Below are 24,681 nucleotides of genomic sequence, written 5' to 3' on the forward strand. Positions count from 1 at the left end.
ACCAATTTGACTGTTAGAACTAGTACGACCAGAAATATGAAAGCAAAATGCAGCACCCAGGCACCTATGATCGGGGAAGACTGGGTCTGCACCATTGCGGAACACTGGCGAAAAGCCATCCAAGGCCACCCGTTCATCTCTGATGCTCCGGGAGAATGCAGAAAAATGAAACAACTCTCAAATAACCAAGATATATGTGGCCAATTTCATCGAAGAGAAAAAACAAATCCTTCCTGACAGTCTGCAAGACCTCACTGAAGCCACAAAACAAGAGAATGATTATTTCATAATAATTATTCTCTTTCCAAACTGCAAGTGTTAGGAGGATACCGAGAGCAACACCGGCAGTGCCGGTCCCCAGAGCCTCACGACGGACGACATAACAGGAGGAGTAACAGGTTCTCAGACTGTGAGACAAGGAACTGCCACCAACCTCCTGACAGAGCTCCCACTCACACATGCACAGAAAGATGTACAGATTTTTCCACAAAGCAGGTGAAAGCATGTATTTAAAACGACGTGTGTAACGTCCTCTTAAACATCCCTACCTGTGACAGCTTTTACAGGGCAAAGAGTTTTATTATTGTGGGCTCTCCGGGCTAGGAAATCGTGTCTTCTTTTCAGGCTGGATTTGCCTAACTTAAGCTTGCAACCACTGGGTCCTGTAATGCCTTTGTCAGGTAGATAAAGTGGCTGCTCACTCTTGGATATCTTTTCCATGGGTCAGTACCTACCTGCGGTGATGAAGTCACTTCTCAGCGTCTTCCCTGATGAGCTAAATAAGTTGAGCTGCTTATGCCTTGTGTTGTCACGCTTGTTTTCTGAATCCTTTTTCATACCTTTCCTTTGAACTTGCCTTAGTATTTCCACATTGCTTTTGAACTGTGAACGCCAAACCTGGACACAGTTCCTAACAGTAGTCTTGCCGCTGTTGTGCACGCAGGCAACATCAAATCCTCTTATCTGCTTGATATTACTCTTTTTTACACCTCCGGATTGCATTGGCCTTTTAGCCACAGAGTTACAGTGAGATTTCATTTTGAGGTGCTTATCCAAAAAGAATCCTAAATCTTTTTCAAAGTCCTTGCTTTCCAAAAGAGAGTCTCCTGCCCTGTGTAGCCTCTTGTCTTCATTCTTTATTACATTGCCTTGCACCTAGCTAATATTCAAACTTTGGTGGTTTTTTTTTTATATTGACCTCTTCATTAAGCACTTCAGGTCACTCAGCAATAATAATTTGCCCCTTTATCACTTATTCTTCCATTTGTTCACTGTTAACCTGTGCCATGCGTAAACCTGATTGTGTCTCATTTCTTTGATCAGCGATAAAAACATTTGGCCTTTAGTCAAAACTCGATTCCTCGAGCAATCCATTAAAAAAGAGCTTTATGTAACATTCAGAGTCTTTGCAAAGTATTAACCAAAGCAAAACTGGGAGCACCACCGCCATTTTCAACCTGACTTCTACCAGGCATCGAGTATACAGGAGGAAAAATTCTTGTTGTAGTTAGAGCAATGATGCTGCCGTCTTCACAGGGTGTTGTGATGATGAACTTCCTAACACCTGCAAGATGCTGGAGGGACAGTCTGCACGCCTGAAGCACCTACCTCATAGGTAAACTTTGGGGTAAATCAGCCCTTTTAAAATAGATGCCCATGGGTACGTGAGACCTCTGAGTGCCTCCAGGCTCCAAGGTTTGCTGGCACACCTGGTTGTACCTCAGATCAATCCTTAGGGAAGCCCCAGGTATCATCAGCTTCCCTCTGTTGAGGGTTCTGCAGGTCTGAAGAGACCTGCTCTGGTCAGTCTGCACAGAGGAAAGCAAAGACTGTGGTGGGCTGTGGCACTGCCTCCATCTCGCTCCAGAGCCTACATACGGTTCCTTATAGAGTCAGTGGCAAATAGCTGAGGTGGCGACTAAGTCTTAAGCGAGGCTTCTGCAGCACCTACTTGTCTCAGTTTCCTCTCTGTGAACCTGCTTCTGATTCTTTCCACAGTCTGGCTTACAAGGTACTTAACATTTACAGGAAAATTCAGTATTTAATTAAGCTGAATTACATCCCAGCAGTGTGCTTGAGATTGTTTTGGAGGCCATCTAAATATACAGAAAAATGATGTGTAGCTGTTTAACCGAAATATTACAGCATAACTTTGGGCCCCTCTATTAAATGACACAATGGCAGCATCTCCTCTCCATGCTCAGGGTGTCACAACACAGTTGTCACTCAGAGCTGAAATGAATTATTTCACAAGAATGGGGGGCACGATGTGTCTCCTAAAGGAAATGTGACTGAGTCATTTATATTTTTTGTTCTCACTCTCTGTTCTACTTATGCCACAGATGGCAGAAAATAGGAGTCAAACTAATTTAATACAGACATTCAGATCAAAATGGCATGTATTTTAGTTTTCTCTGTATAATTATGAGGAATAGGTGGAAACATATTGTTACTGTTTTAGACAAACAAATCAAACAATGCAACTCCCTCCAAAATCACCCTGAAAGACCAATGCCTCTTACACCCCTCACCCTCACCCCACTCCCCATAAACTACCGTAGTGGGGTTACTTTGACAAAACTCAAGCAACCGATGCAATGACTTTGGTGGCAATGAAGCTGCCTCTCCGTGTGGTTGAGTGGGACTAGAGGTGACTTGGAAATGAAGTTGTTACACAAAAGCTTCAAAAACTTTCAAAAAGTCCCAACAAAAGCCTGACTTTCCTGCTATCCTGAACCGTCAGAGATCTTCACATAATTCAAGACAGAGCTCTAGACTCTGCCAATATAATGAAATAGACCTTACTTTTATTACTGCCCATCAGAAATCAAAATCACGACTCCAGCAGAACCCACTTCTGTCTTCTGGGGGAAATATTAGCAAATAGTTCTGTCATGGCTAAGAGAAATCAACTCAATATACTGCTTGCTCGTAGAGGATGAGACTCTTCTCATTCCCTTGACAAGTCAGGGACAAGGAAGTTTCGGCTCAGACACCTAAAATCACACAAATCTTTATTTTGCTTGTTCCAAGCAAATGACTTCATAACCTTTCCCCGCAGAGCCATGCAAGTATCTGCAAACAGTTTGTGGTCAGATGAAAAAGCTAAATGCCTGAGAAAATCAGGCATATGTCAAGTCTGGGAGTTAGAATGTTATCCCCTTGTGAAAAAATATGGGAAGAATGGTCTGATATCAAGGAGATGATCACATACCTTTCTCATCTCACTAAAATAAGCAGTGCCCAGTGCCAGGGCGTTGGACTTGCCAGCTCTGCCTTCCCACCGCTGCTGCCAGCTTTGGTCACTCAGCAGAAGAGAGGGGGTTTGCTCAGGAAAGGAGGTAGTTCATTAAACATGGTGTGTCCACAGAAGTCAATGTTGTTTTTCACTAAATTCCACAGGTTAGCAGGTTTAATCCATCTTAAATTTATATTTTGGCAATTAACTCAAGCTGTACATCTAAAAATTGCTTTAAATGCTGTTTCCTGCTTCCTTCGGGGATTATCTTTCGGTTAAACACTAAGGATAATTGTAACAGATATGTACAGATGAATGCTAAAAGTACCAGCAAAAAGTCTTTACACTTCACATAAATAAAAATACACGATCGAAAAAAGCCCTAAGACATCTTTCTGGTCTCCAATGACTTTTTCAGAACCCTTAAACCCTGGAAATATACAAAATACCTATGACGGTATTTTCTAGATATTCCACCATATCTATTACCATTTTCAGACAGCAGAAAATTAACACATTGACATTAGTATCCAAGTTGTAAACCTGTAATTAAGGAGGTCTTCATTAGCTGAAAGCAGGAGTCAAACCTTGCGGTTAAAGTCTGGATAGCAGGCGTTCGTCTTTGGCTATGTCTTAGAAAAATTTCGTACAAAAATTTTGGAGTTGAAATCTCACTACCTTTGAAATGGCTGAAGCTGCATCAAAAAGTAAGAACGTTTCAGTGACAATCTAAAGAATTGTATTTTAAATCTCTTATCATAAATAAGAATTTCACTCCCTGAAACGCATCCAAACCTAGGAGAAAAGGTTTCCCACAAAACGGGGAATATTTATGGGAAGCCCTTTGCAAAACCCTGGTAGCCAATTACTGCGTTGCTCCCTGCAATATGCCCACAGCTAATCTAATGGCATTGCCATCAAATATTTTGCAGCCTAAAATGGTATCTCCAAGAAGATGAATAGATCTGTGTGTCTTCTAATATTTTATCAGAAGATGGACTTGATGCTCTGACAATTCAAGATGCCATTAGTTTTGATATGATCAGCAAAGACCGGGGAAGTTGTATTATTCTCATTCTAATACATGCCTTGTAACGTAATGATCTATTGCTAAAAGAGGAAATCTCTCCTTTCAGTGGAGCAAGCTTTACCAGCCACCAAAGTCTTGCAGGCTATCAGCTGCCTAATCCAAAAGCGGGATTCTCACTAACAATCCGCAGCCTGTCAAGTACAACCCCATAACAGATTCTATTAAAAAAAAAACCCACCCACCCATCTAAATAAAACCCTCACCGCAGAGTATTTGCTTTTCTGTAAATAGATCTTTTGTTTCACGAGCATTGTAAGGATCCTTATTTTCAGTGCTGTTACTTGAAGGTAGGTTTGCCTCCCTTATAACACCCACCAGAGGGGAGGACAGGATTTCCCCGATGCTGGGAAAGGATGCGAGTGGCAGCGCTTTGTTCCCAGTGCCAGGAACAGCGTGCCAAGCACAGAGGAATTTCTCCAGACCCAGATATTAGCCTTAATTTTTAAACAACTTCTTGCACGCTGTGACCCCACGGAATCATAAGCAGGATGCCCCCAAATCAGTTCTCAGCCACCGGCCCCTCTCTACAAAGCCCACCTGTAGATGCCTTTTGCTCAGAAACACAGCAGGAAGAAAAAAGGAATTAAAAAAAGATTAATAAAATGAAGAACTTCCTGCTTAAATTACTGAAGTTACTAAAATAAGAAAATCCAAGCAAGGAAATTAATGTAGATTATTGTATTTGATGTAATCATATGCTTATTCTTCACTAAAATTGTGGCTCATATTCTGAGTTAAACTGATTTAGATCTAGAACAAAGTCACTGAGGATCAAGAAATTCTTTTCAATTTATTACCTGTAAGTGAAATCAGAATCTGACCCTATGCCAGCATTTGTAAATCAGGTGTTTAACAAAACTTGAAGGGAAAACTAAGGTCAAGATTTGAACTTTATCTTCCTGAAGTGAAAGACTATGAAAGTACCTTCCCGAAATGAAAAACCCAGAAAATGTCCAGCGTAATAGACCTATAGAGCCTCACAGCTTCAAAGTGCTCTCCAAATATTAGCTAAATCCTCACTATAAACCTGTGAGGCAGATAAGATGGAAGCACTTACGCTAAAAATAAATAAAACCGGGAACTGTCTCATATAACTGTAAGATTTTATTAAAAATAAACAGGGCTGGTTGGTATCCTTAACCTCAAGGTCACGAAACAAAGTACCAGGCACCGGAGGACAGCGGCAGGACCCAGCACTCCAAATCACTGCCTCTAATTAAGGATTCCGAAGAATCTCTGCTTTATGCTCTCTCCCGTCTCGAAGCGTTGGCTGTGAGAACATTCAAATGCCACCGGGAGACTGACATGCTACTTGTCAGGTCAACAGTCCCATTGAGACTTCGTCGCATGGCGGGTCAGCTGTCTGCGCTGGGCAAACAACACCGCGCCGGGGCAAATAACGCTGGACGGGGCTCGCGTGCTCGGAAGGGAGAAAGCTAAAGGGGGGGAGGAGGGAATGGGAAGAGCGTGTCGTGTGTGCGCTCGCTAAATAATTCAGATTTAAACTGTTCTGAACTTCCGACCCTCGCACTCGGGCGGCGACGTACGGGATCGGGGGTTTCGACGTCAACCCGCGATGCGTTAAGGACAGAAACGCGCGGAGGCTCCCTGCTGCAGAGCGAGGCCACGCTCCGCTCAGAGCCTTCGAACATTAATGGTGGCGGCCGGTTTGAGGGACGCTTCGCCCCGCTGCGAGAACGTCTTTGCGCTCGTTCGCGGGGCTGCGAAGGGAGAAGATGAAATCGTGCTTCTGACGCTGCGCCGGGCGGCACGTCCCCCTGTTCCAACACATCCGCACATTCGCCCGTTTCTGCGGGACGCGTGCTGCCCGTGCCGCTTGGCACCACCACCGCGTCCGCGCCGCGTTGGGCCCCGCACCTCCCCGCGACGCGGGTGGGGCGTTGGGTTTTTTTTTTTGTTCCTAACTGGCAAAGTAAGGAGAAAAGAATTTGATGGAGCTTCTTCTCCTGCTCGCAGGAAAGGTGGAAGACGAATGCCCCACGCTTGGCACCGCAGCGCGCACCCATCGGGAAGCGCAGCCATAAGGCTGCCCAGCCCGGGGAGACGGGTGCGGGTTTCCACGCGTGGAAGCTGCGGGGGCTCCGAGTATGCTGGATATTAAAAATCACCCAGGGGAAGGGTTGGGAGGGTGGGGTAAAGGCTGGTACGGACCCACCCGCGGGCTCCGGGTCGCGCCCCGAGGAGAGGGGATTTAATAACGACTTGGGGTGGTTTTTCTTTCCAACTACGCGGTACTCGGCGGGCAGCCGGTGACTTTCCGCTGCCCCCCCCGCCCCCCCCGACGGAGGGCTCCCAGGGAGCGGGGGGGGGGGGGGGGGGGGGGGCGGCAGGGCCGGGGCTGCCTCCCGCGGGGGCGGGGCGGGGCGGCCGCGGCGCGCGGGGCGGGGCGATCCCCGCTCTCCCGCCTCCCGCCGCGGCGGCGATTGGCCCGGCCCGCCCCTCGCCCCGGCGCCCAGGCCGCCTCCCTTCCCGGCTAAAGCGGGCAGTAGGTGAGGGGACGGCGGCCAGACGGGAGCATGGTCGCGGCTCTGCAGCAGCCCCCCCAGCCGCCGTGCCGCGCTCTCCTGCCCGGCCTCCAGCGCGGCTCCCGGCGCCCGCAGCCGCGCGGGGCTCTGCGTTAGCGGCGGAGGCTGCAATGCACAAACCGCCTCCTCCTCCTCCCGCCGCCGCGCATCCTCCCGCCGCCTGAGGACGCGGCCGCGCACCCGCGCCGCCGGCCCAGGGCCGCCCGCGCCCCCGCGGAGGGAGGTAAGCGGCGCGGCGGCTGCGCGCCCGCGGAGCTCCTCGCCGTGCCCTGCGCCTGCGCTCGCCGCCCGCATTGAAAACTTCCTGCGTGCCTCCTGCCGCCGGGGGGAGGGCGGGGGGGCTTCGGCGTGCCGTTACCATCGGTTTATTGCTTTTATTTTTTTCCCCAGGGTTTGGGTTTTTTTTTAGGTGTGTCGTGTTGGCGTGGGGGTCCCCGCGCCCGCCGCGAAGCCGCAACTTCAGCCGCGGCGGGAGCGGGCTCGGCCGCGCAACTCCCCCCCCCCCCCCCCCCCCAAACGCCGGGGCGGCCGCGGGCCCCCGGCCCTCCCGTGGGCAGCTGTCCCGCCGGGGCCCCCTGCCCACCCGGCGGGCAGCCTCCCCCCGCCCCAAATGCCGCCCCCGGCCCCCTCCGCCTGGAATGCGCTGCCATCCCCCCCTCCATCCTCATCCTCTCCCCCTCCCCACGCGTGATGCGTACGAGGAACTTCTCGGCACAATATTGCTTAAATATATATATATATATGTATAATTTTTAAGGGGCGCTCTGCGCGCGTTCCCTGCGCCCGGGTCTGTTCGGCTGCTCCCGGGGCTGGCTGCCGATGCTTCATTTTCTGGGGTTTTTGTGGTTTTTTTTTTTTTCCCCCTTCCCCGGGTTGTTTTCTTTTAACTTCTCCGGGAGCCGAGGTCGTGGGGGGCGCGGAGGCGTCCCCTGGGTGCCCGCTGTCGGGAGGTCTCGCCTCGGGTGGCAGGGAGGGAAAAGCTACTTTTAGGGGTGTTTTCCTTTTTTTTTTTTTTTTTTTTTTTTTTTGCCCTTGTGGGGGCTGTGGCTGAGCTGTCCTTGTCGTGCGGGGATGCGGGGTTTCGGGTTCGGTCCCTTCGCCTCCCCGGCGGGTGGAGAAGGGTCTGGAGGAAGGGAATTGCGGGGATGGGTGGTGGTGTTTTTCGTGCACTTCGTGAAATAGTGGCTGCTCGTAGTCTCCGAGGTTATTTAATTTCCTCTCCTCTGGCTTCATCTATTAAACAGAAAATACTCCTAGAATACTGGAGGTAAATCTACCCCCCCCCCCCAAAATGACGGAGCCCTGGTCATGTAGTTGGCTGTTGGCTGCTCATCTTTTGTTTATTGTATATGAAAATTATTGGGGGAAAAAATACACTCTTCTGGTAACTAGATTAAGGGAGCTTTAATCACTTTTCCATCAATAAAAAAAAAAAGACATGCGTGTTTGCTGCAGGCTTATTTGTTTTAGCAGGAGATTCTATAGAGCACATTTCTGGTAAATGAGGAAACTTTCCCTGATATTTCTTTAAAACAGCTGAGCGAGTGTGTGTGTGTGTACGCGTAGGCGCGTGTGGATCTCTGGCACCGATTTAACCGTGTTTATCAGACTATCCTTTCGAGGTCAGTTTTGAGGTACTTAAAAACCAAACTCCGGTACCTTTAAGGTGACTGCAGATAACAGCATTACTGTCTCTTATAATTAGTGATCTGCTGAAACTTTAAATCCTCCTTGATAGATATGAAGATCTGTGTGAGAGAAAGAGTAGTATTCCAGCAAGCTTTATTCTCTTTATTTTTTTTTTGCCTCCAAAACAAAGCAACAGAGTGTCTTTAATTATTGTTATATTCTTGTTTCAACTGTTAATGGCTTTATATTTTTTTTTCCCCATGTGGAGAAAAATAAAGTACAGCCATATTTTACAGTGACATTTATCTGTGTCAAACTTTAGTTATGCTCAGGAGGTTGTTTAATCTTCTCTGAATAATGTGCAGGGGTTTTTTTGTTCTTATAACCTGTCCTCATTGTGTGTATTTATGGAAGTTGTCTTCAATTTAAGATGAAATATGGGATCTATGCAAATAATTTAGTGACCCATCCAGAAGAAGACTCAACCAGCACATGTAAACTGTGACTTTCCTTGCCTCGTTTCATATAGGTATCTTTTTCCATAACATCTATTTTGATTTTTTCTAATAGAAACTGAATAATGCCCATGGTATTTTAATTGAAAATTAGTTTGGCTTGTGAGTTACTGCCTATTCCAAAATACGAGAGTGTTGTGGGGGTTTGGTTAAAAAGTCGGAAAACATCCAGTCATACCAAGTAATTTTCTTGCAAGTAATGACCGGCAACACGTAGTTTGGATGAATTTTTGTTCATGTTCGTTTAGCTTCCTGCAGAGGGTCTTAAATGAACTCTGAAATACGTACCGGGTTCTCGATCTCAGCAACTGCCCGACTTCCCTGTAGTTGTTGTCTCCAGTAGCTCGTGAAATGTGTGCACGGTGTGTCAACCTTTCCCTTAACAACAACAAAACCTGTGAGCAAATGTTCGGTGTGAATTACATTAACTGAAATAAAATATTCTATAGTTGTCATGGTTACAAATAGAGGCAGGGTTACTGGTTTTCATCTGCATGCTGGGGAGGGGGAAATCTAGTTTTGTCACTCTCTAATTGCATTTCTAATGAGCGGTGGTCATACTTCAAGCACCCAATATATTAGATACACAGCATAGTGGATTAGATTTTGTCGGAGCCTCTCTGAAACGAAACAAAAAGTGGTGGTGTGCTGGAGCAAACCCTTTCTTGTTCATCTGGTTTTTTGAAGCAGAAACCGTGTGGGAAGAAAGTAAGCACCTATGTCTCTTCTAGATTAGCGTGCTGCCAGGGTGGCTGCTCTTCTTCGAACGGTAATCAAAAGTATATGGTGTGTGCGTTGACTGGAAATCTTCTCAACGAGGGGAGAGCTAGAAATTCGGCAGGATTTGGGGGTTTGCTGTGCGCCGTATCTGGTGCGATTGCTTTGAGTGCCTGTTTGTGAGGTGAATTCATTATCCCCAGGTTTGCTGCGCTCGTCTCGCTGGCGATACTGCTTCGCTCCCGTGTGTCCTCCTTCTCCCGGGTTGTGATCTGGTGTTTCCGCTGGAGTTGCTCCAGTTCAGCGCTGTGCTGACGACCACCAGAATCGGGGGCCTTAACTGTTTGCGGGTGGTGATGCTCATCCCAGTGCTCTTACTCTGCTTCTCCGTGCTCATCTGCAATTCAGTCTTGTCCATGCCTGCTTGCTTTCCTGACCTTTTAATTTACTTTTAAAAACATGTGGACCCAGTTCTTCTGAAGCACAGAAAACAAAACATAAAATCAAGGGTGGAGGAAATAATATTTTTTTTTTTCTTCCCTTTCTTCTGTGTGTAGGGCCTCTGTGTGCTGTGGTGGAAACTCACAGCTTCACGGGGGGGAAAGTAGAGATCTGTAAGCAGAGAAGGCAATTGCAGTCTGTCCTGTCTTGCTTAACCCTCGTCCCTTCCATTATATCCCTCTTGTGGAATGTCTTTTTTTTAATATTGAAACTGATCTGGAAGGGTTTTTGCTGCACTTTGAAATTTTGGGGTCTCCTTAGTATTTTTGTTAATTTATTCAGCATTCTTTCTTTAACTTTAGGTTGAGCATAGCATTGCAAAGGCTGTTGCTGTGACTTGTCCGCGAACATCACCGATCTACTTGGGTTTGCTGCTGTGGGCTGCGGACCCAGGGAGGCCAGACACCTGAGGGCTCGATCCTGAGGCTGCTCCGTCTGCAGAGCATCAGCTTCATAGTGCACCACAGAGGTCTACATCGTTTTCAGATCATTAATCCTTCGTGCTGTAATCGAGGCTTTTAGCAAGCTAAAATCTCAGCGTGGGTTAGCGACTTATTTGGTCCTTCGGCTTTTGTTTTTTTTCCTCCAGATCTTCCATTTTGCAATATTTGGCCTCACAGTGTGCTGATGCAGTAACCTTAAATATGACACAGTATCATTGGAGGCTCTGGTTTATCTATGTGTCTAATGACTTGCTTAAGGTACTCTTATCTCTACAGAAGAAATACTGTATAAATACCTGTATCCTAAAGCCCATAGAGATACAAATTAGGTAATGTTGCCTTGAATATGCTGGTGGATGCTTGAAATTGTGTTAACCCTTTGTCACTTTATTTTAAATTTCCTTTCTGGTTTTGTGTTAGCTTACCCTGTGTGGGGAAGAGTTTTAGCATCCCTCTATGCAGTTAACTCCTTTATAAAAGTTACTTGTAGGAAGATGGAGCTCGTATGCAAAGGCTGAACATGGTCTTCTCAAGAAGTCACCTGCCAACAGCAGCTCCAAGCGTGAGGCTGGATGGAACGTAAACAGCTCTGACATGCTTCTGTCACTGCTACGTTTCCTTTGTTTCCAGAAGTACAAAGAACTCTTCCCCAGCTATAAAGAAAGAGATTAAAAGGAAATGGATTAGAAATCTCTTATGGGAATGTGTCTCTATCAGATTTTTAAAAGTCAGCGCTCTTCACAGGTGGTGACTGCGTGCTGTTCAGCTGTTAGGGTTAAACCAGTGCCGAGCAGCCCTGGTGCAGGAGCTGCCCCGGGAAACCTGGCTGCTGCGGTTGTCGTGCAGCTGGTCACCTCTGTGCTGTCTTGACCATCTGATAAATAACAGTAACTGAATTGCTAGGCACAGTCTTCCAGAAATAATTTTATGGTGTGGATTAGAAGATCTGGAACATGAGACCATTTTCCTTAATTTTTATGTGCTGCTTTTTTTCATCAGTGATGCTTAGGTCTAGGTTTTCAGATATCCTCAACTTGGCTTTTTTGCTGACGTTGGCATTAATGTCAGAAAAACACATAGTTTTTTGGTAGTCTTTAAACTTCAGGTGACTTACAGTGCTGGCTTGCAATAGCAGCACTGGTTCACTGAAGCGTGTGCTTGAACTACAGACAAAACCAGACTGAAATGAATTCAACATTCCTTTTGCAGTGTTTAGTGGTTTTGTTTTTTTAATTCCCTGCCATCCATTACAATATGCTCTATGACATGTGATATTAAATGCTGGGACTTCTGTTCAGGTTTGGTTTGGCTTACTGGAAGACAAGAATGTACAGTTCTTGGATTTGTCTCCAGTTCTAGGACTAAACTCCACATAAATCCACAATTTGATTGAGAAAACCAGATTATTTCTAGGGGCATGTTCTGGAAGTCATTCAGTGCAGCAGTCTGTAAGCAAATCTGCCGCTGATACAAGTCATCTGCTACGTTGCTGTTAACTGAAAACTGTTAGGCGTGCACGCGCTACGAGTGGGCTTGGACTCTCAACGTAGTTGAGAGATGCTGTGCAGAATCTCTCAAGTTCATGCAGAGGTAGCTGAGGCAGTGGTAGTGTCCTGCAGCAGATCTGTCAAACTCAGAATGTGCCTAATTTGTTGAACTGGACTCTGTTCGTACATCTCTTTATTTCTGAACCATGAGAGAGAGAGAGTCAGTCAGTCTTCAATCTTTTTTAAAAAACAAAAACAAAACAAAAAAAAACCAAACAAGAAAACCCTATTCCACAGCCATGATCTGCATAACAACGTGGGCAGTAGAAATCTTGGATTTAAAGTGTGATTTAAGAGCTTTTGCTTCAGACACTTCTTAAAGTCTGTGCTGATGAGTAATTAATATTTAAATCAGATAATTCTGCTCTGAGATATGCTTTGTCAGACCTTGTTGCAGGATTTTGTTTTTCAGCCTGCGAAAGCAGTGCTGGTGGATTTGCAGATCACAGCATGCTGTAACTACTCAAAGAAAAGTTTCTCCGCTCAGTCTGAGGCTTAAGCATGCTGTTGCCCTTAATTAGAGGGAGAAGAATTTAAATGCCGTTAGTTTTTCCAGCCACAGGTAATCCACAGATCAAGAGAAGAGAGGCAGAAGAGTTCAGAAAGTTCATCGTAAGGATCATAGGATATGGAGTAACTTTAAAGTGGATGCAGCTGTGTTTACCTGTGCTTTGAAATATATATGTATTGCAAATTTTGGTTGGCTTGTAGCTTGTTCAACACCTGAATTCATAAAATGATTCCTAACATATTGTATCCTTCAAAAAACTTCATTTTTAACTTTCTCTTGATTTTCATTGTCTCTTGCTTGCCAAGAGTGGAAAAATGCCAAATTGGAACACTTCATATTACAAAATGTTGTCGGGTATATAAATGTCTGGAAAATGCTTTTGAAACTGTATGAAATGCTACAAGATAACTAGACTTAGGCAGTATCTTTTTGAGCTTACTCCTTACCCCTCCGTGAAATTTGGGAAGGAGCAAGGGAGGGGAGAAACTGTGAGTTGTCCATGAAATTTCTAATGTTTTGGAACGAGGGGCAGAGCATAAAAATACATGTGTATTTAAAGTGTAGGAACTATTTCAAATGCATTGACGTGTACGCTGTGAATGGGTCAGCAGAGCTGTTGAGCGTGATGCTGTTGCTTGGAGTGTCAAGGCTAGGAACTCCGGTGGCAATGCAAGTTGATTCTCCTGGTTTGGGTTGGGTTTTTTCCTATTCTGCCTTTCTTTGAATGGCTTGTTTTAGTAAAATGTGTTGGAGGCTGTAAGGGAGATATCAGAAGGACTCAGTGAATGACAGAGGGAAAAGGAGAGAAGAAACTCTTTTCTCTAAAACTGTACAGGTGGTAGTAATCCCTGGAGTAGAAAGCAATTTCTGGAAGGTAGGCTGCTTGGTTGTATGATGCTGGTTATATTTTAAAGTTCTGTTTAAGAAGTGGGAGAGCCACATAAATCAGAACTGCTTGACAGATGTAACTTTCTTCTGCCTCATCCTCCCTTCTTGTTTGCATGCAACAAAGCTTATCCAGCTGTTCTCCATCATGAACCTTCCCCCCTCAATGTCACAGACATCTTGATAGATCACATCTGAAAAGCATGGATACTACCACAGACACTCTGTGGTCTGTCCTACTTGAAGCAGAGAAATACCAGATAGGGTAAGGATATTGCATGTTGAGAGATTATGAAAAATGCTGTACTTTGCTTCTTTAGGAGAAGCTTGAAAAAATAGTGTGGTTAACACTTCCAGGTCATCTCTGACAGATTTGCTGATACCATGCAAGGCAAAATGGTAAATATACTGTGCTGCCCTCTTTATTATGCTATTCTTTGTTGATCATATGAGAAAAGTATACATTATGTAAACAAACCTCACTGCTGTAGGTGTGTCTTCCTTTCCTTTTTTCCCCCCATTATTTCACACTTCTAAACGTTGAGCATACCAATCAATATTCCATTAAGAGGAGAATTAACTTTGGAGAAGCTTGCATGTATTTGCATGTAGTAGTTTATTTTTTGGTCTGTGGCTTTGTATTGCCTTTCCCCCATGTCATCTCTTTTTTTTTTTTTCTGAAGAACACTCCAAATATTTGTGCAATTACTTCTAACAGTGAGGTTTGCCATGCCCCATCTTAATTCTGTCAATATGAGTTCCTGCTACAGCCTTCTGCAGTGCCCTGCTTGCAGGCAACATCAGTCAAATGTTTGTAGCTACCTCTTAGCTTCTGTTCTACATTAGCTGGACATCAAGGTACTAGGCTTCAGATCAAATGTTGCTCTTGGTTACAGACATGTAGTTAACAGAAATCAATGTTGCATAGACATAAATGATAGTTGGTTTTGATCTTCTGTGAGTTAACTCTTAGCTCATTTACACTGATGCTAGTCTGGATTTTCTGCAGGCTGGATGGAGTGCCCGATCTCAAATTCGGAAGTCGTGAGACACTTGCTGTCGGTGCCAACGTTTTATTCCTTATGTTATTTGTAAGAGTCTGAAAGTAAAAACTATGCTCTTACTTTCTGAAGTCTGAGTCTTGAGACTGCAAACAAACGTAAGGAGATTGGATTGAAAGCTGCCTATAGCACGTCAGAGCATGGGATGTGACTGTGTAGGACCTTCTGCGGATCCTCTCAGTTGATCTTGATGTGTGAATTGTCACAAGAGCTGCTGAACTGTGGACCAAATCCTGATCTAGTTAACACCTGGGGAGCTGACATGTTCCAATATGTATCTGATATTGTGTGGTGCTTCTGTACCCTGAGGAACAAATCACTTGTGAAATTCAACTGTGAAGGTCTTAAGGTCAAAGAAAGAGCCTGTAAATCTCAGTAGATGACAGCGAGTGTGAAAGAGTGGTGTGCCTGATTGAGGCATGAGTGTATTATCTGGTCTCTGGTTTGTGAGGTCCAGGTGTTTCAATACCTTTTTTCTTCTTTCCCCTCACAGTTCTGTGTTATGTAAAATGGGCCAAATCTATCCTTGGTCTAAATCTGTGGAGTTAAATGAAGCTACACTTGGTACTCAGAAAAACGCAGATAAATTTTCTGCCTGTTCTTTAAGATTATCAAATCCCCAAAGTAAAGCCTATTTTCTAGTACACTTTTCTTTTTGGAAGAGAAGTGTGTAATTCTGTGATTAAACTTCTGGGCTGTTCTAGTTCTGCAACATCAAAACCTTATCTCTGCACTAAATGGCAATGGGAAGTTGTGGCTGATATTTGGGTTGTTACTTATAGGAGGAAAAAATAGAGCATAGAAATAGTGTAGGAATTAAAAAACCAAAAAAGCTTGCCTGAAGTCTCTGAAACACAGGACTGACTTTAAAAGCAGTGCTCAGATACAGAAATACTGCTGAAGACAGAGGAGAATTGTGGTTCACTTGCTACCATAATACTTGTTATTTCAGCTTGTTTGTTTTTCTTCGGTCTCAGATAAAATATTTGAAAACCCATTTGTGTGTGTGGGGAGGGGATACTCTTGCTAAAAGAGAAATTGCAGCAAGTTTTTCTTAAACTCACTGTTTCAATATCACACTTGAACGGTTCACAGCAGCATCCTTCAAGCCTTCTAAAAACTGTTCTTAGACAATTCTTGTGGTTGCAACAGCTAAGTTATTGAAGTATTGTATTTCAAGAATAATGCAAGTGAAATAAAAACAAACAAACCCTGTGCTGTGCTGGCTGCTTTAAGTAAAGAACTTCATGCAGTGGCAGTGCTCTCATGGTGGAGCTAAGGTGGTCTGGGCTGGAGATCAAGAATGACACCCACTTGAGTCGGGTTGAGAAGCTTGAACTCTTATTAAAAAGATGGAGATGCAGGTGCAGCTTGAGCTCGGGCATCTACTGCTTGAGGTGGTGGTGAAGAAGCCAGTGGGCTGGTTAGACTTTTCTGCAGGTAATCTGAGTGGAAGTCCTGGTTAACCATTTCCTTCCTCCTGTTTTCAGGCTACGCTGTTTACCGTGCAGTTATTCATCCCTAGGAAAACATGGACAGGCTCAGATTTCCTCAAGGTGCTGACTAAAATGACATTGCATATGACAGCAGATTATAAGTCTTCTCCTGTCTAAATATTATCTTGTAAAATTTGAATATAGCAGTTCTTGGTTTTGAGTAGACCTGTGACCTCTTGAATTTTACTGTGGCCATTTCGAAGTTTACTGAAAAGGATAGTTTTACCCTGAAAACAAAATGTACAGAAACTTTATTTTAGTATATAAAGATTGTGAATTTAACAGCAAGCAGAACTGTACAGCCTTGGGCCATCTTCTTGATTAGAAACTTGAAAGATAAAAACAAAAATCCAAAGAAAAGTGTGTTTTTCTTTGTGCTTGTCAGGCATAGTGGCATGTATTTTATTTTTATGCATTATAAATATTTTTTATATTTTTTTAAGGGGACGGGAAGTGGGGGAAATACTGCACCTTACACCTGCAATTGGTAGTCTAACAGCAAAGCTGCTTTGGAGAAAAGGCTAATTGTTAGGATAAAATCCAAGAAATGTTGGTACTAATCTTACCTAGATAATCTGTTACTTTTAATTTGGGACAGAAATTTAGGAGCATGGGCATTGTGTGTGTAATGATTACGTGCACAAATACACCCTTTAAACTTGGCTTGCTGTGCCTAACAAGAGACATATGTTTCACGGTAGCTGCAATCAACATGGTGTCTGGAGATGCTTGCGAGAAGGACGGCAGCGATGCGGTGATAGAGCTTACGCGGTGCCCTGCCGAGGGACGGCATCGCTCTGTGAGACCCCCAGCCTCTGCCTTCGGAGGAGATTGTAACTGGGAGTCTCTGGGTGGGCTGTTGGCAGAGAGCAATAATCGGGGGATCTTGAACCTGAAACTAAAAGTTTCTGCTCTGTGAGCGGACAGCCCTGGGCTGGCCAAGCCGGGCGCAGGCTTACGGACTGGTGTGTGACCTGGCTGCAGCTGGAGAGGGACGGAGCTCTGCACGCAGCAGGGGTGTGCTGCTTGCACGAAGGGCGGATTGCAGGTAGACCAGGGGAGTTTTGACAGTTGTGTTTTTCTTTCTGAGGGTAGAAAAGAGGGGGAGTGTTAAGTCATGCCATTGTTTGTACCCAAGAACAACTTCATGAGCAAAGTCTTGCTGCCCAGAAATAGCTTTAAAAAGACATAAATGTTTCACATTCCACGTATAGATCAAACTCACAAATATTCTTAGCATAAAGCAACAGTGAGCTGAAAATTGTACTGTGGGAGCTGGGAACAAACTTCTAACCATCCTTGTGAACAGAGAAAGTGCCACATCCCATATGAAATGGAAGCAGAAAGACTTCCCAAGGAATGTGGGAGAGCAGTGGAGCTCTTCCATTTCTCTCCATGTGATGAGTGTGTTATTCTGCTTCTCCTTGTTCAGCTGCGACTCGTGGGGGGGGACAACGGACACACACACACAAAAAACCAAACCCCTAGAAACTGTGTGGGGTCAGCTTCAGTTCTGTGTGTGACCACTGCTTCTCTTGGCCGCGTTAGGATCAGACTTGCACAGTCCAGTCTGCCCGGTGGCTCTCCCAGTTTGTCTGTGCAGTCTGTTTTACACACATACATTTTCATAGTAGCTGCACATGCACTCTGCCCCCAAGTTGCTGAGTTACCTCTTTCACTGTATCATAAGCCTTCAGTTCTCTTTTAGATTAATCTCATTTCAGATTAATGAGAGCACCACCCACAGTTATTGAGTGTCTGAAGGATGAAACTCATCCTGTTAATTTCAGTTTATTTCTGAGGGGGTTTTCCATCCTTGCCTTTTCTGTTTAGGCAGTGAACTCTTCTGGGACAAGGGCTGTTATTTTTCGCCCGTACAATTAGGGACTGCTTCCTAGCTGCGCCTTGTGCTCTAACAGGACAAAAATGATTCATAAGCTCTGAAAATGCTGCTCTTCTCCACCCCTCCTTTCTCCATTTCAGTCTACAAAGATTCTGTTATGCTGAGGCAGGGCAAAACTTAATGCCAGTTTCCTTTTCTGTTTCTCTTAATTACTTGTTTCTGAGGAGGAAGAAGTATCATAAAATTATTTTAATATTCATTTAACCTTTTAGGAATTATGGAGTGCTTTAATGGGATTTTTTTTAACTTGTAGCTCATATTCTAATCTGGAGCTGCTTAGCAGTAAAAGATGGGCTCGCTAGTCAGGGGTGTATCTGCCTTCTTCTGGAAAGCAAGTACGTGCTTTGTCTTACTCCATTAAAAATACTAATCCCAGGAGCATCGCGAGGGCTCCGAACTGTTCCGGAGGTGGCTGTTGCTGTGGAGGTCCACAGTCACGCCCACCAGAGGGCATTTTATCACCAATTTCTTGGGGAGAAAGTTGTTTCTGAAGTCACGAATAAAGTAGTAAATATTGGATGGAAGAGCAGCGTATGAAACATTGTACGGATAGCTCTTCTGTTTATGTATAAATACATATGCTTATTTCCTGGCTGTATTTATATGTAAATAAGTAATGATGTCAGTTTGAATGGCTGGGTTTCCCCTCTGCTTCCTAAATAATTTTTAATTTTACTTGGGGATAATCTGGAGAAAAAGGAATTCTTTAAGGCTCTTCCACAGCTGGTTTAGCCATCGGTTACCAGGAAGGTGGCCTCCAGGCCAAATGCACGCAGCGGATCCTCTGGATGGTTGCAGCGTACCTCTGCTACCCCCTTTCCAGGGCACTCGGAGGCAGAGGCTGCTGTTCAGGAGCCCTACTCATTTAGGAGGCTGGAATTTGCGAATATACTGAGTAGCGAAGCCCCTGCATCTTAAGGAAACACTTGGCAACCGGAGAAGCGTACATCTGCCAGATGGACCTGACGTCTTGTGTTTGGCAGCAGTTAATGCTAAGGCATGATATGCAAAACCCAAGAATGACAGCTCGGAAATGAGTTTTTATTTTAAAAACCTTGTTTTGATTTTGTTTTGTGTTTTATTTTCTCCCATCCGTCCTCCGTTACGAAATAAAGCCTCTGCAGGAAGGAGAAAAAAAAAAAAACCACTGCTGAAAATATCTCCTCTTGCCTTTTCAGGGTGCTCCCTTGTAAAGTTGACATCTGTGCTGAAGGCTGGGCTGCCCCAGTTCGGATGTGTGACCTTCGTCAGCCTGGTGCGGCACACATAATGTGATTAATTCCCTTCAGCTCCCTGTGGACAAATATATTCCCTCCGCCAGAGCCCCGGTGACTGGTTTGCAGCCTCAGCAGAGGCCTGAGGTCATATGAGCGAGGGAGACCGACCTGCCAACCTGGGCAGGGATCGGAACAGCCGCTGCTGCGACATGACACATAGGCAGGGTGGTGGTGAAAGCCTTCCTCCCTGGGTGGGACCCTCTCTTTGTGTGTGGGGAACACTGTGAGTGGAGCAGAGATTTGGATACCCATCAGAAGTGCAGCTCTGGGACCTGTGGTTAGGACCCCATGCTGCGTGTTGTGTTTGTGGTCATCGGGATGAAGGGAATTATTCGGAGCGTGTCTGTTGCTTTCCAAAAGTAGCTGCTGTCATGAGGATGGATAATGATGAAAAGCAGATTTCTTTTCTTTTTTTTTTTTCTCTCCTGGTGTTCTCCAGACTTTTTAGGTCAAAAAGCTGTACCTTGGTAGGGCAAAGCAGGCAGAGACCTACGGACATCCCACCACCCTACCCCAAAAGAAGAGCAGAGGAGCTTTGATTTGTTTGAAGACCGGGCCCTGATCCGGAGAAGTTAGGGTGACCTGGTTTAGGACGAGGGGAAGCAAAGGCGTAAGCCAGCAGCGCAGCTCTCTGGGGCACAGCGTCTGGGGAGATACTTGCAGTGAGGATGGATGGATCTTGCTTGCGGGGCGTTGGTGGGGAGGCAGAAGGTGCTGTGGCCTGCCTTTAGTCCTGGCAACTTCTCCTCCATGGATAAACCAGAGTGGGAGCAGCGCCGCGGTCTGAGCGGCTTTTCCTTCTCCCTCAAACAGGGTTAAGACTCTCAACGGAAGGTAGTTGGGGAATTGTGTGGAAGCAATTGCTTATGCCTTAAAAAATGTTTGAGATGAAGAAGTGTGGTGGAGAATTAATCACAACGAGCTCCTGCCTGATCAGCGGCAGGCAGTCTCCCAGTAAAATGCCAGAATGTTTTTCAGCTGCTTTATTCGGATGATGGATCCTTTAGCCAGGAAATACTTTTTTTTTTTTTTTCCAGTGGTGTTAGTGTCTGTGCAAATAAACGACTTATAAGAATTTTATTAATCCTCTGGGACTGAAACTTCGAATAACTTTTTTTAGCTGGATAGACTTGCTTTCCAGAACCATCCTGATGATTTGATAAGACCTGTGTCCTGGCCACCTTGTCATCTCGGAGTTTAGTAGCTTAATTACCTGCAAGGGTTTTTAAAAGATACCTTGTGGTTATGAGTTGAGGGAGTTGGGTTTTTTCTTCATTCATATTTGAGGTCCCAACTGTAAATTAGCGTAAAAAGGAGTTTGGATCTGGTCCTGTATTTTGTTTCCTGTGCTTTTAACTTTGTGGTGATGAACTGGACTAAGTATAAATTTGGGGACCCAACCGTAGAGACTTGAGTGAGCCTGTGTTGTCATAGTGGATGAGTTAAACTTTGTTAGGGTAAAAAAATAAACCCCAACCAAAAACCTGTTAGGATAAAAAAAGTAGATGGCAGCACTAAGCTGTTCTGAGGGAGAGAGGGTTTGAAGGTGAGAAGGATGAAAAAGCCTGTTAAATCTGCAATTATTGCAACAGTGCAAAGTTCCCACAACACTATAGTAACTCATATTAGCAGAAGAACCTTGCAATCTGGTTTCCCTGCTGTTACACTGGGAATAGACACTACTGCTTCCTCTCATTTCATTAGCAAGGACCATATGAGGTCTCAGTGTAATTCTGAGCTAAAACAAGCTCGTATCTAGGTTTCCTACAGAGTGACTTAAGGATTTGACCTGGCTGCTGTCTGTATCTTGGTGTTAACTTATTAGCACTATTTCTATTGTATCAGAAACAATTCCTTGGCTGCCAGAGTATGTCCAAAAGCATACTGAATTTCAATATATTTATTTTTGGCATGTAGGTCTGTGACAAAGTTCTGGGAGTTGTTTGCTCAGTCAGGAGGACCGTGTAGCCAACAGCGTTTTTTGACAGAAGTCGTCTGTACCAGACTGAAATCTTATAAACATGCTGATTATCCAGTATCTGAATTAGTAGGTTGATGTGCTTCAGCAGAAGCCTTTCATGTCGAAAATGACTGCTTGTCACAATTTGCTAACTTGGCTGCTTCGCTCAGTCTGGTGTCAAACATGGATTTTTAGCCATGTCTGGGGGAGGGGGGAGAAGTGGTTGCGTTGGAGCCAGGTGACTGCCTTGCTGGAAGAGAGAAAGGCTGTCTTTCCGTTTTGTGAAGTCCAAAATAAAGCACAAAAGTTCACGGTTGTGTTATTGGTCTTGCGCTTTGAGGCAGTCTGTCCCCCCGTCCTCAGAGGAGTTGGCCACCTGTGCCTGGGGGCAGGGAGGAAACTTGGATCCCTTCAGGACATCTAGCTTTGAACGGAACAGAGGAAAATCCACATGGTTTAATTTTGACATAAGCACAAAACCAGCTGTTTCCAACTCTTCATCTGGCTGGTGTTCTTATTAGTTAGCAGAAGAGCCTGCTGATGGTGCAGAAGGTGAGCTTCCTCCAGAGAGGGTGGTGCGAGGAGAAGGGGTCTTTTCCCATGCAGCCATATCCATGCTGTCCATCACCATACTGATCACCAAAAATAAATGGCAGAGCTGGTGGCCCCCTGTGCTTGACTGAAACCCATGTCCTGCCCGAAAGGAAGCAGTGTGGGTTGCGGGGAAGGGGTCGAACCTCTCCCCTGCCCGAGGGCTCGGCTTGGCAGTGTGCTTCTCCTCTCCTCAGAGCTCCCGCTCGGCTGCCGAAGGCCCCATGCCAGCCGATGGCTTTGTCCGGTCGGGAGCTTAGGAAGTGGCCTGATAGTGTTGGAGTCTATCCTTAGCATTTAAAAAAAACAAATCAACAACAAAACCCAAAATAACACGAAAGCCTCTTAGGAGGAATTGTTACCTGAGCGTGTCCATTCTGCGTCTCCACCAAGGTTTACTTCTGCTGGGGGCTTCTGCTAGCAGGTAGGTTAAGAAGTGATTATCAGCGTGTTTGATCACTTGGAAAGAGATCGACTGTGTGGTTGGGTATTTGGTGTGTTAAGCCAAGTAGCTAATAAGAAACACCCAGAATTAAAACAAATATCCCAAGAACTTTTTACATCAGTTGGTTTGTAGCTTCTCCTGCACTGAAAGTAACTCTACGTGGTGCTGATCACACGTACTGTTTGTTATTACTAATACTGTAGGAATTTGGCTGTGTTTAAGACTGCTAAAATAAAATGTAATTTTAGGAAACGGCAAGTAAATTCTGCTTCTGGAGAACTGGATGTGTTTTGAGGACAGAGTTTTTGACACTGCAATTTTTGGTGTCCTCTTGAGCAGCTAAGGTGGTGAATTGATACGCGTTGGGGAAGGAAGAGCTTGTTCATCTCGTGGCTCTTATGGTTCTGTTGTGCCCTCAGAAGGAACATGGGGAAATACGATAATGTTTTTCCATATCTGAATATAAGCTCATGTGACACTCCTTTTTAAGAATGTTCATGTAATTTAGTGAATTTTTTCCTGAAAAACACTGTATTCAAGGGCTAATGTATTGTGTCCAAATGAAGCTTAAAAACAGGCTGACCATGGAGCTGCCAGACTTCTGGTCCATCTGATAGAGTACACATTTCCAGCAGTTCCCTTGGCCAACCATTTAGAAAAGGAGACATGGTGCTTTGGTTTGGGCAGTTGTAATTATCTTTGTCTTTGTTTACCTGTCAGAGGTTATTCCAGAAGTTAAATACCTTGTACCAAGAGTTTTTATTGTGGACTCTTAAAAGCTCTGGATGTTCTTGACCGTATAAATGTGTCTGATTGCTTTAGGGGGGATTCTTGCTTTTTTGGCCTTGACAGCTGCTTCTGGCTTCAAGCTCTGTAGTCTGGCTAGACATTTGTGAGACTATCTTGTTTTTATCTGTTCTATAACTTGTAGCTTTTATTGAATTCCCCTTTGTTATGAGACCAAGAGGAGAGAAACTGAAGTTATGACTTCTCTCTGCTAGTCACGATTTTACATTTTTATTTTGTCTCTCAAGTCTGCTATTCAGTCTTCAGTCTGCCTTCAAATAAGTGTCTCCACATCCAAAATATTGTTGTTATGGTCCTCTGAGCCCTCTCTGAGTCTGCAGTATTTCCCCTGGATTTGGGTGTCTAGCACAGAGCGCAAGGAAGCAATACTATTGATTTGATAGTGCCACTTCAAAACTGCATTACTGCTCAAGCTAACACACTGAAGGCTTTTTGGTATTGTTTTCCCTGTCTCACTGAGCAGTCATTCCAGGATTTTCCATGATCTCTCCACAATGGTGCCCGGATGAATTTAGCTGAAATACTTAAGTCTAGCTTGCTCTCCCTGAGATGAAATGACTCAACTTCTCTTCTTATTTCAATACAGGCTATCGTGGGTGGTTTTTAAGGACGGGGGTTTCCCTTTGGCTAAGATCCATGGCTGTTCTGAGCAGTCCTGCGGATTAAGACATTTTTGGGAATTTATCTTGAGAACTAAGCTAATATCAAGAAATTTGTGGATGGATGCTGACTTCTTGTGTATGTCAAGAATGTGTATTTTATCAAGGGTCCTGCAGTTTCATAGGTTTTATTTTCTTCACCAAGCCTTACATCAGTAGGAGATGGTGATTTGCTAAAGTTTAGCTGTTCCCTTACTGTTCTTGGGATTAGACATTAACTTTTCTCTTTTTTTTTTTTTTCTTTTTTTACTCTAATGAATAGAACATGAAGAGGAGCGGAAGGATGAGCAGTAAGACTTGGTGTACATCGTGCTCCCTGGCTGACAAGCTATACAGCCCCTGAGATACCTGTTGGCTCAGGCTGGAGCAGTAGTATCTTCAGTGCTGACAGTCTAGGGTTTCAGTCCTCCAGGTCTACACCGCAGCACACCGGTGTGCATTGGGTTCCCCCAACTGAGCAATGCCCTTGTCTGCTTGGGTGTCACATCCCCACTTGTTCTCCCATGCTGCCTTTACGAGTCAAGTTGAATTTCTTTCAAAAACTTGATCAGAAAACCCTCAAGCCCAACCTCCCTCCCCTCGACAAATGTGGCTTCAGCTTCTGGCTGTCAGTTCTCAGGTGTCGGAACAGTTGCCGCAAGGCTTCTGTTTCGCTGTTCATTTGTGCTGATTTAAGCTGAACATGGCTGATTTATGAAATACATCCTAAACAAAGTTGGCTGACTAGCAAGGTTTGGGTTTTTTCACTTCATGGGAATTTAATTACTGGGGGGTAGGAAGGATTTGGGTGGCTGGCATTTTTCTGGTTTTATTCAATTTTCATGAAAATTAGAACCAAATATAAGTACTGTGAATTTACT

At 44.8% G+C, this 24,681-nt stretch overlaps 1 protein-coding gene across 1 annotated transcript in view; it reads left to right on the forward strand.

Annotated features, from left to right (window-relative positions):
• Positions 1–6,970: 6,970 nt before the first annotated feature.
• Positions 6,971–24,681, forward strand: part of KLHL29 (kelch like family member 29) — a 415,619-nt gene continuing 397,908 nt past the window's right edge. Inside the window, exon 1 of the mRNA XM_075414912.1 lies at positions 6,971–7,097. The gene's annotated coding sequence lies outside the window, so the exon portion shown is untranslated. The remainder of the gene's footprint in view (positions 7,098–24,681) is intronic.

This window comes from Opisthocomus hoazin, chromosome 2 (assembly GCF_030867145.1).
Source record: "Opisthocomus hoazin isolate bOpiHoa1 chromosome 2, bOpiHoa1.hap1, whole genome shotgun sequence".
NCBI lineage: Eukaryota > Metazoa > Chordata > Aves > Opisthocomiformes > Opisthocomidae > Opisthocomus > Opisthocomus hoazin.